The sequence below is a fragment of the Nerophis lumbriciformis genome, linkage group LG02, assembly GCF_033978685.3.
Source record: "Nerophis lumbriciformis linkage group LG02, RoL_Nlum_v2.1, whole genome shotgun sequence".
In the NCBI taxonomy this organism is placed as follows: Eukaryota; Metazoa; Chordata; class Actinopteri; order Syngnathiformes; family Syngnathidae; genus Nerophis; species Nerophis lumbriciformis.
In genome coordinates, this window is record NC_084549.2 from 4,390,371 (window position 1) to 4,402,574 (window position 12,204).

The 12,204-nt window shown below is 38.1% G+C and overlaps 1 protein-coding gene across 1 annotated transcript in view; it reads left to right on the plus strand.

Moving 5' to 3' along the window:
- The first annotated feature begins 833 nt into the window (after window positions 1-833).
- LOC133577504 (ubiquitin thioesterase Zranb1-like) overlaps window positions 834-12,204 on the plus strand; it is a 70,278-nt gene continuing 58,907 nt past the window's right edge. Inside the window, exon 1 of the mRNA XM_061931442.2 lies at window positions 834-1,053. The gene's annotated coding sequence lies outside the window, so the exon portion shown is untranslated. The remainder of the gene's footprint in view (window positions 1,054-12,204) is intronic.

A 12,204-nucleotide genomic window follows, 5' to 3' on the forward strand; every position in this document is an offset into this window, starting at 1 on the left:
ATTTTTCATTTTCATACTTTTCAGTTGGCCAACATTTCTAAAAATCCCTTTTTTGTATTAGCCTTAAGTAATATTCTAATTTTGTGACACACGGAATTTTGGATTTTCATTTGTTGCCACTTCAAATCATCAAAATTAAATGAAATAAACATTTGAATGCATCAGTCTGTGTGCAATGAATAAATATAATGTACAAGTTACACCTTTTGAATGCAATTACTGAAATAAATCAAGTTTTTCAAAATATTCTAATTTACTGGCTTTTACCTGTATATGTTTAAAAATGCATGCATCATTTATATAAATACACATATATACATGAACTATAAAGTATTGTAACGTGACACATGAATCATATACAGAACAGTATATTTCCATTATTAAAATACATATATTTAAAAGTAATATATTTATCAGCCAATATTTGCACGTATTAGTGAGTGAAGCTGTCATGCATCACTGCAGGCTGCTTGCAGTATTTTTACGATGACATCATCCCTTTCCAGGCTGTACCACGTGGTTAATTGTTACTGCTGGAAAAAAAAAAAAACGAATATAAATCCCCCTGCGATGAGAGTGCGTGTCTTGAAAAAGGCCAATTAAAATGTGTTTATAATTAAAACGGTGGGAACGCATAATAAGTCAATATATTATTATTATTACTGACGACATTGCACTGTTTTGCTCTGACGTATCTCTTTAAACGTGGACAATGAGGTACGTCGCTTCTGATTGGCTGAACGAAGAGGATGCGCGGACGTCAGCCAATCACAAGGCGCGGCAGATTCAGGTAGTAAATCCTGGTCCCCGCCTCTCACTCCATACTTCTCCCGTGGAGTGTTTGTATCCTGCCTCGCTGTGTCGCCATTAAAGCCCGCTAGCTCGGCGCTGGGAGGTCGTTAAAGAGGTAAAAAAAATGCTTTAAAAGAGCCGAGAGGAAGAGGGGTGGAGGCTCTCGCCCTCCGCCATCCAACCCAGTCAATATGCGGCTGCTCTCGGCGAAGTGAGGGAAGCCCGAGTCGGTCGTCGGGGCAGGCGAGTGGCCGCGTCAAGGTAAGGACTTTCTTCTCGCTTCTACTCAAACTGTTCACATTTAACGCGCTAAACACCAACCATAACCCAAGTAGGCGACTATCTCTTAATTACTCGTCTGGCAATCTTTCAAATCTCGTCGGGATTTGTAACGCGAGTGACAACTCTCGCGATGTTTCCGTTTTTTTTTTTTTTTTGTCGACAAAGTTTGCTCACTGGGTGATGCGTTCACTGACGCCCAAGCTCGTTGTGTACCTGAGTGATTAACACGTCACGTGTAAAACCTGTCAAAACAAGAACGTCGCACTTTTTTTGTAAAATATTCACATTTAACAAGCTAAGGTGACTATCTCCAATTACTCGTCTGGCAGTCGTTTATATATATCTCGTCGGGATTTGTAACGCGAGTGACAACTCTCGCGATGTTTCCGGCTGATGCGTTCACTGACGCCGGAGCTCGTTGTGCACCTGAACGCGGCACGAAAATGATTAACACGTCACGTGTGAACCTGTCAAACAAGAACGTCGCACATTTAAAAGCCAAATGGGCGAGGTTTGTTATTGTTTTTCCCCAAAACAATAATAAATACAACCAAAGGCGTGTTGTCGTGTCTCGCTCATGTGATGAATTTCTCGCCGGGTGTGGATTTTCAACTTGGAGGCGTGGTGTGTAAACAAACATTAACTTGATATATTATATTATTATTGTAGTTTTCCATATCTAACATTGTGTTGAAGTTTAGGGAAATGTTTATAAAAGAAATAGGGCTGCAGCTAACGATTATTTCTCTATCGATTAATCTATAGATTATTTTTTTCGATTAATCGGTTAATCTGTCGATTATTTTTTTTCGATTAATCTATAGATTATTTTTCCTTTTCCCGATTTTTTTTTTAATTTAAAATGAAGAGGAAAAAATAAATGTAGGCCAGTTTTTTCAAAAGGCATGGCTTTTATTTACAAAAAAAAAAAAAGTATGGCCACTCGGTCAACATTGACAACAACATGACAAAATATTCTGTAACAATGTAAACATTTAAAACTTTTAACATTTAACAAAATTAAAAGTAGCTTATTTGCTTTTTAATGTGCAAATCTTAATATTCTGGAATAGTATAAGCATTTCAAAAGTAAAAGTATTGCTTATTTTGCTTTAAAATGTGCAAAAATAAAGATAAACATCCAATACAAAAAAGTGCAAAACGGAAATATTCTGTAACAAGTGTAAACATTTCAACAAAAGTAAAAGTATTGCTTATTTGCTAAAATGTGCAAAAATAAAGCTAAACATCCAATACAAAAAAGTGTACAGTGTAAACATTTCAACAAAAGTAAAAGTATTGCTTATTTTGCTTAATAACACAACAATGATAGTATGATTAAAGTGAAAGTTAATTGTTGGTTTGTACATAGTATATGTAACTGTTAATGTTGTAAAAGGTATTTGCACAACTAATTAACGTTAGCGTTTGTGACACGTCTTGTGCCGTGGGGTTCTTTCAGGACCGACAGACTGAACGCCAGACGGCTTTGCCAGGTTTACAATCTTTTAATTTTACACAAAGTCTTTTCTCTTCCAACTGCGCGGATCGCGCACCTGGGCACGATTGCGGCGTCGCTCCCGGCGCGCCCTAGCCTCGCCGCTCGCTCGCCGCCGCCGCCTCTCCACAGCGTTAAAGAGGAGCGCGTCTTTGTAAACACTGAACAGGCACGCCAAACGCGCCTCTCAGAGCGAAACGGTGCTTTAGTTTATGAATTTACAACGCAGATACAAATGACACATTCATGTTTTTGTGTAATGATGACAACGTATACGCACGCGGACGATTGACTTGTTGATGGTGATGGCAAGAACGCTGTCGGGGGTTTTCTTTTCAAATGTTCGTTCATAGCCGTTGTGCTGCTATGATAGGCCATTTCCGCTCGACACAGTGTGCATACAACAACATTATTAGGCCGTTTATTGAAATACTCCCACACTTTTGACGACTTTTGGCGTGCTTTTTTCCCCTCGCTCGCATCGTCTGCTTTGCACTCCGCCATGACAGTAAAGTAGAGTGACGTAAATATGCGACCGATGACGTCGACTACGTCGACGCGTCGTTTCAGCCTTAAAAAGAAACATATCAATCAATCCATCTTCTTCCGCTTATCCGAGGTCGGGTCGCGGGGGCAGCAGCCTAAGCAGGGAAGCCCAGACTTCCCTCTCCCCAGCCACTTGGTCCACCTCCTCCCGGGGGATCCCGAGGCGTTCCCAGGCCAGCCGGGATATATAGTCTTCCCAACGTGTCCTGGGTCTTCCAATCAATCAAAGTTTATTTATATAGTCCGAAATCACGAGTGTCTCAAAGGGCTGCACAAGCCACAACGACATCCTCGGCTCAGATCCCACATCAGGGCAAGGAAAAACTCAAGCCAATGGGCTGCAATGGGGAAACCACGATGGAGAAGGGGGCAGATCAACTGGTCTAAAAGAGGGGTCTATTTATATAGACAAATGAGTTTTAAGATGGGACTTAAACATAGACCCAACGATTAAACTTCAAAAAAGGGTAACTTATGTTTTGAGTACATACTATTAAATGGATACACTTACACACTTGTGTTTACATTTTTAGTATATACTTAAGTACTCACAGTGACACACTTACGTAATTTCATACTTAAACAAAGCATTTTGGGTACATATTATCAAGTGAATGCACTTATATACTGACTTGCGTTTTGAGTACGTACCAATAAGTCAATGTACTTACACACTTATGTTATGGAGTACATACTATTAAGTGGATACACTTATGTTTTGAGTACATACTATTAAGTGGATACACTTACTTGTGTTTTGAGTACATACTATTAAGTGGATGCACTTATGTTTTGAGTACACACTATTAAGTGGATACACTTACACACTTATGTTTTGAGTACATACTATTAAGTGGATACACTTACTTGTGTTTTGAGTGCATACTATTAAGTGGATACACTTACACACTTATGTTTTGAGTGCATACTATTAAGTAGATACACTTACACACTTATGTTTTGAGTACATACTATTAAGTGGATACACCTACACACTTATGTTTTTGAGTACATACTATTAAGTGGATACACTTACACACTTATGTTTTGAGTACAAACTATTAAGTGGATACACTTATGTTTTGAGTACATACTATTAAGTGGATACACTTACTTGTGTTTTGAGTACATACTATTAAGTGGATACACTTATGTTTTGAGTACATACTATTAAGTGGATACACTTACACACTTATGTTTTGAGTACATACTATTAAGTGGATACACTTACACACTTATGTTTTGAGTACATACTATTAAGTGGATACACTTACTTGTGTTTTGAGTACATACTATTAAGTGGATCCACTTACACACTTATGTTTTGAGTACATACTATTAAGTGGATACACTTATGTTTTGAGTACATACTATTAAGTGGATACACTTACTTGTGTTTTGAGTACATACTATTAAGTGGATCCACTTACACACTTATGTTTTGAGTACATACTATTAAGTGGATACACTTACTTGTGTTTTGAGTACATACTATTAAGTGGATACACTTACACACTTATGTTTTGAGTACATACTATTAAGTGGATACACTTACTTGTGTTTTGAGTACATACTGTTAAGTGGATACACTTACACACTTATGTTTTGAGTACATACTATTAAGTGGATACACTTACACACTTATGTTTTGAGTACATACTATTAAGTGGATACACTTACTTGTGTTTTGAGTACATACTATTAAGTGGATACACTTACACACTTATGTTTTGTGTACATACTATTAAGTGGATACACTTACACACTTATGTTTTGAGTACATACTATTAAGTGGATACACTTACACACTTATGTTTTGAGTACATACTATTAAGTGGATACACTTACTTGTGTTTTGAGTACATACTATTAAGTGGATACACTTACACACTTATGTTTTGAGTACATACTATTAAGTGGATACACCTACACACTTACGTTTTGAGTATACTATTAAGTGGATACACCTACACACTTATGTTTTTGAGTACATACTATTAAGTGGATACACTTACACACTTATGTTTTGAGTACATACTATTAAGTGGATACACTTATGTTTTGAGTACATACTATTAAGTGGATACACTTACTTGTGTTTTGAGTACATACTATTAAGTGGATACACTTATGTTTTGAGTACATACTATTAAGTGGATACACTTACACACTTATGTTTTGAGTACATACTATTAAGTGGATACACTTACTTGTGTTTTGAGTACATACTATTAAGTGGATCCACTTACACACTTATGTTTTGAGTACATACTATTAAGTGGATACACTTATGTTTTGAGTACATACTATTAAGTGGATACACTTACTTGTGTTTTGAGTACATACTATTAAGTGGATCCACTTACACACTTATGTTTTGAGTACATACTATTAAGTGGATACACTTACTTGTGTTTTGAGTACATACTATTAAGTGGATCCACTTACACACTTATGTTTTGAGTACATACTATTAAGTGGATACACTTACTTGTGTTTTGAGTACATACTATTAAGTGGATACACTTACACACTTATGTTTTGAGTACATACTATTAAGTGGATACACTTACTTGTGTTTTGAGTACATACTGTTAAGTGGATACACTTACACACTTATGTTTTGAGTACATACTATTAAGTGGATACACTTACACACTTATGTTTTGAGTACATACTATTAAGTGGATACACTTACTTGTGTTTTGAGTACATACTATTAAGTGGATACACTTACACACTTATGTTTTGTGTACATACTATTAAGTGGATACACTTACACACTTATGTTTTGAGTACATACTATTAAGTGGATACACTTACACACTTATGTTTTGAGTACATACTATTAAGTGGATACACTTACTTGTGTTTTGAGTACACACTATTAAGTGGATACACTTACACACTTATGTTTTGAGTACATACTATTAAGTGGATACACTTACACACTTATGTTTTGAGTACATACTATTAAGTGGATACACTTACTTGTGTTTTGAGTACATACTATTAAGTGGATACACTTACACACTTATGTTTTGAGTACATACTATTAAGTAGATACACTTACACACTTATGTTTTGAGTACATGATATTAAGTGGATACACTTACACACTTATGTTTTTGAGTACATACTATTAAGTGGATACACTTATGTTTTGAGTACATACTATTAAGTGGATACACTTACACACTTATGTTTTGAGTACATACTATTAAGTGGATACACTTATGTTTTGAGTACATACTATTAAGTGGATACACTTACACACTTATGTTTTGAGTACATACTATTAAGTGGATACACTTACACACTTATGTTTTGAGTACATACTATTAAGTGGATACACTTACTTGTGTTTTGAGTACATACTATTAAGTGGATCCACTTACACACTTATGTTTTGAGTACATACTATTAAGTGGATACACTTACTTGTGTTTTGAGTACATACTATTAAGTGGATCCACTTACACACTTATGTTTTGAGTACATACTATTAAGTGGATACACTGATGTTTTGAGTACATACTATTAAGTGGATACACTGATGTTTTGAGTACATGATATTAAGTGGATACACTTACTTATGTTTTGAGTACATACTATTAAGTGGATACACTTACACACTTATGTTTTGAGTACATACTATTAAGTGGATACACTTACTTGTGTTTTGAGTACATACTATTAAGTGGATACACTGATGTTTTGAGTACATGATATTAAGTGGATACACTTACTTATGTTTTGAGTACATACTATTAAGTGGATACACTTACACACTTATGTTTTGAGTACATGATATTAAGTGGATACACTTACACATTTATATTTACATTTTTAGTATATACTTGAGTACTCACAGTGACGCACTTATGTAATTTCATACTTAAACAAAGCATTTTGGGTACATACTATCAAGTGAATGCACTTATATACTGACTTGCGTTTTTGAGTACATACTATTAAGTGGATACACTTACACACTTATGTTTTAAGTACATACTATTAAGTGGATACTTATGTTTTGAGTACATACTATTAAGTGGTGTGTGAATGTGAGTGTGAATGTTGTTTGTCTATCTGTGTTGACCCTGCGATGAGGTGGAGACTTGTCCAGGGTGTACACCGCCTTCCGCCCGATTGTAGCTGAGATAGGCTCCAGCACCCCCCGCGACCCCGAAGGGAATAAGCGGTAGAAAATGGGTGGATGCATAGAATAATACACAAAGTGTGCTACTATGAACATACCAATCCATTATTCATAAGTTCTAATGTGTTAGCATTTTCAGATGTTGTGTTTTTAAAAACAATGGAAATGATTTCCTGAGTAAAGAACAACAGCCTTCCAGCTTGTATTCGTAGCTCTTTTTTTTTTTTAATTAAGAGGAGAAAACTGTAATTTAGGGGGGATATTGATTTTTGAAATATGTGAAGTAAGAACGGATATTAAATACAAATGTATTTCAGTTGTAGGAGTTAAATGGTGGAAGAAGCTCAGTAATGAGTTCTTTGGTAAGGTTCAAGAAAGCCTTGAAAGGTGAAATAATGGAAAATTATAAAATATAGCAACGATTACTTTCGTCCCATTGATTTTTTTTTTAACGTTGATGTTCCAGGCAATGTCATTTTTTGTGGAAGGCAAATAAATATAAGCCTTGGCTTCAGCCTATTCCTTTTTCGGTCTTTATTTTTCTTTTTGTGTGTGTATGCTTGTTAATATGTATACCGTATTTTCCGCACTATAAGGCGCACCTAAAAACCACAAATTTTCTCAAAAGCTGACAGTGCGCCTTATAATCCGGTGCGCCTTATATATGGGTTAATATTAATATTAATTTTCATAAAGTTTCGGTCTCGCAACTACGGTAAACAGCCGCCATCTTTTTTCCCCGTAGAAGAAGAAGAAGCGCGCGGTGCATGCTGGGATATGTGACGTTTCATTTCCATTTGTGTGTTTATGTAAAGACCCCAAAATGGCTCCTATTAAGTGTGTTGTCTGTCTAATTATAAATAATGCAGACGAGGCGTGTTAACTGAGTTCTCAACGTTTACTCACAGCGTGCTCATAACCACATTCTAACTGCCAGCATACAACAACGCTTCTCAGGGCTACCGCGCATGCTCATAACTATCGTTGCATGCTGGGTAGTGTAGTTGTTATATTTGCTAGCTCATAACATCACATTAAGAGACACGCTTACGCGCTTAATTCAATACTCGCCGTCATTCCGGGTGGATTGACAAAAGACCTCCAGCCGCTAGATATTGGTGTCAACAGGGCATTCGAAGCTAGACTGCTAACTGCGTGGGAACAGTGGATGACAGAAGGCGAACACACGTGACGTTCACCAAGACAGGGAGACAGCGCCAGACGACATACGCCACTATCTGCCAGTGGATCGTAAATGCCTGGGCTGATTCAGTCTCATCTGTGGTCCGAGCTTTCAGGAAGGCAGGAATTGTCACTGAACTAATAAACGGCAACGACACTGACTCCATTAATGACGACTTCGACGAGACGGAGCCGGCCATGTTGGATGCCGTATTCGCTCAACTGTTTAATTCGGACACTGAAGAAGAAGAATTCGAGGGATTTGTGAATGAGCTATAACTTCATAAAGTGAGCTTTACATTTTTATTTAGTGTGTTGTGTTGTGTGACATTAACGTTTGAGCAACGTTGAGTTAGTGATATATTGTTATTGCTCTGCACTATTTCACGTGTTACTATATTGTGATTGCACGTTTGATTTACGTAACACGAGTAAATCAGCTGTTTATTCATTTTGGGAGTGAACGGAGTTGTCAGAACGCTGGTTTGTTATCTATTAATAAAGTTTGACTGACCTATCTGTTTTGTTGACATAGGTGCGCCTTATAATCCGGTGCGCCTTATATATGAACAAAGTTTTGAAATATGCCATTCATTGAAGGTGCGCCTTATAATCCGATGCGCCTTATAGTGCGGAAAATACGGTAATCTGTGCTGTTAAATGGATCACACAAAATGGTTGTGTAAACTAGTGTTTTTCAACCTTTTTTGAGCCAAGGCACAACTTTTTGCGTTGAAAAAATGCGGAGGCACACCACCAGCTGAAATCATTAAAAAACAAAACTCAGTTGACAGTAAAAAGTCGTTGTCGCAATTGTTGGATATCAGTGGGAGAGTGGCAGTGCGCAACCCAAGGGTCCCTGGTTCAATCCCCACCTAGTACCAACCTCGTCATGTCCGTTGTGTCCTGAGCAAGACACTTCACCCTTGCTCCTGATGGGTGCTGGTTAGCGCCTTGCATGGCAGCTCCCTCCATCAGTGTGTGAATGTGTGTGTGAATGGGTAAATGTGGAAGTAGTGTCAAAGCGCTTTGAGTACCTTGAAGGTAGAAAAGCGCTATACAAGTACAACCCATTTATCATTTATTTATATGACTTTAAAGCATAACCAAGCATGCATGACTATAGCTCTTGTCTCAAAGTAGGTGTACTGTCACATCACACCCTGATTTATTTGGACTTTTTTGCTGTTTTCCTGTGTGTAGTGTTTTAGTTCTTGTCTTGCGCTCCTATTTTGGTGGCTTTTTCTCTTTTTTTTGGTATTTTCCTGTAGCAGTTTCATGGCTTTTCTTTTGAGCGACATTTCCCGCATCTACTTTGTTTTAGCAATCAAGAATAGTTCAGTTGTTTTTAATCCTTCTTTGTGGGGACGTTGTTGATTGTCATGTCATGTTCGGATGTACTTTGTGGATGCCGTCTTTGCTCCACAGTAAGTCTTTGCTGTCGTCCAGCATTCTGTTTTTGTTTACTTTGTAGCCAGTTCAGTTTTAGTTTTGTTCTGCATAGCCTTCCCTGAGCTTCAATGCCTTTTCTTAGGGGCACTCACCTTTTGTTTATTTTTGGTTTAAGCATTAGACACCTTTTTACCTGCACGCTGCCTCCCGCTGTTCCCGACATCTACAAAGCTACCGGCTGCCACCTACTGATATGGAAGAGTATTACACGGTTACTCTGCCGAGCTCTAGACAGCACCGACACTCACCAACAACACATCATTTGCAGACTATAATTACTGCTTTGCCAAATATATTTTTTAACCCAAATATGTGAAATTAGATAATCTCCCACGGCACACCAGACTGTATCTCAGTGCAGTTTTTGAAAAACACTGGATTATATGACCGAAATAAACTCATTTCATTCATTCAACTCCGAGACCAAGCTAGCGTGGACTTAAAAACAGGCTGTTTGGATGATTCCCTTTTTATACGACTATAATAGGCTTTGTGGTGACTTGGATTTCAGTGTCACGGGCAGTCATGCGCCTCCCTGTTGGGTGTCAGCTTTCATGCAGCCTCCTCTGGTTACCAGGCTGCCACTTTGTCCTGGTGTGTTTTTAAATTGACCTTACTGTATGTGTTTATTACCAGTGTCAGCTTTTAATAGTAGTCCAGACCGGGGCCTTTTTGGCCATCACATTAGGAACAACTATAGTCCAGGGGTGTCAAATTCATTTTCATTGAGGGCCACATGGCAGTAATGGCATTATTATTAACATTATTGTTGCATCCCTAACTCTTCCGGGCTACATTATACACCCCCGCTACCACCAAAATATCTACTAACGTTACTTACCGCCATGTGCTTCCTCAAATTTGACGTTGAGTTCATGTAAGCTTAAGCTTGTTAATCATGTGACCGCCTGACTCTGTTTGATTGGTGAAACGGAGTCAACCGTCACCAGTGACTGTATTTGATTGGTGAAACGCAGGCATGCGATAGATCCTACTTTGAAGGTCTGTCTGACAAACCAAAACAAACAAAGCGTGCATTAACAGATCGATGAAAGTCAGTAGCGAGTAGCGAGCTGAATGTAGATAAATGGAGCGGAGTAAAAGTAGCGTTTCTTCTCTATAAATATACTCAAGTAAAAGTATGTTGCATTAAAACTACTCTTAGAAGTACAATTTATCCCAAAAGTTACTCAAGTAGATGTAACGGAGTTAAGGCTGAAACGACGCGTCGACGTAGTCGACGTCATTGGTTACGTAAATACGTCGACGCCGTATTTGTGCGTCGACGCGTCGCATATTTACGTCACACTACTGTCATGGCGGAGCGCAAAGCAGACGATGCAAGCGTTGCGAGCGAGGGGGGAAAAAGCACGCCAAAAGTCGTCAAAAGTGTGGGAGTATTTCAATAAACGGCCTAATAATGTTGTTGTATGCACACTGTGTCGAGCGGAAATGGCCTATCATAGCAGCACAACGGCTATGAAGGAACATTTGAAAAGAAAACACCCGACAGCGTTCTTGCCATCACCATCAACTAGTCAATCGTCCGCGTGAGTATACGTTGTCATCATTACACAAAAACATGGATGTGTCATTTGTATCTGCGTTGTAAATTCATAAACTAAAGCACCGTTTCGCCCTGAGAGGCGCGTTTGGCGTGCCTGTTCAGTGTTTACAAAGACGCGCTCCTCTTTAACGCTGTGGAGAGGCGGGGCCGGCGAGGCGGGGCGCGCCGGGAGCGACGCCGCAATCATCCAATCTCGTCTCGCTGAAGAAAAGGGGAGCAGCAGAGAGAGAGGGAAGAGAGACTGGAAGGAACCAGAGTGAAGCTGACGTGGAGCGAGAGAGGAGGAGAGACAGAGGACGACAAGCGAGCGAGGAAAGAAAGAGAAAAGAGTTGGAAGAGAAAAGACTTTGTGTAAAATTAAAAGATTGTAAACCTGGCAAAGCCGTCTTGCGTTCAGTCTGTCGGTCCTGAAAGAACCCCACGGCACAAGACGTGTCACAAACGCTAACATTAATTAGTTGTGCAAATACCTTTTACAACATTAACGGTTACATATACTATGTACAAACCAGCAATTAACTTTCACTTTAATCATACTATCATTGTTGTGTTATTAAGCAAAATAAGCAATACTTTTACTTTTGTTGAAATGTTTACTGTTGTTACAGAATATTTCGTTTTGCACTTTTTTTGTATTGGATGTTTATCTTTATTTTTGCACATTTTAGCAAATAAGCAATACTTTTACTTTTGTTGAAATGTTTACATTGTTACAGATTATTT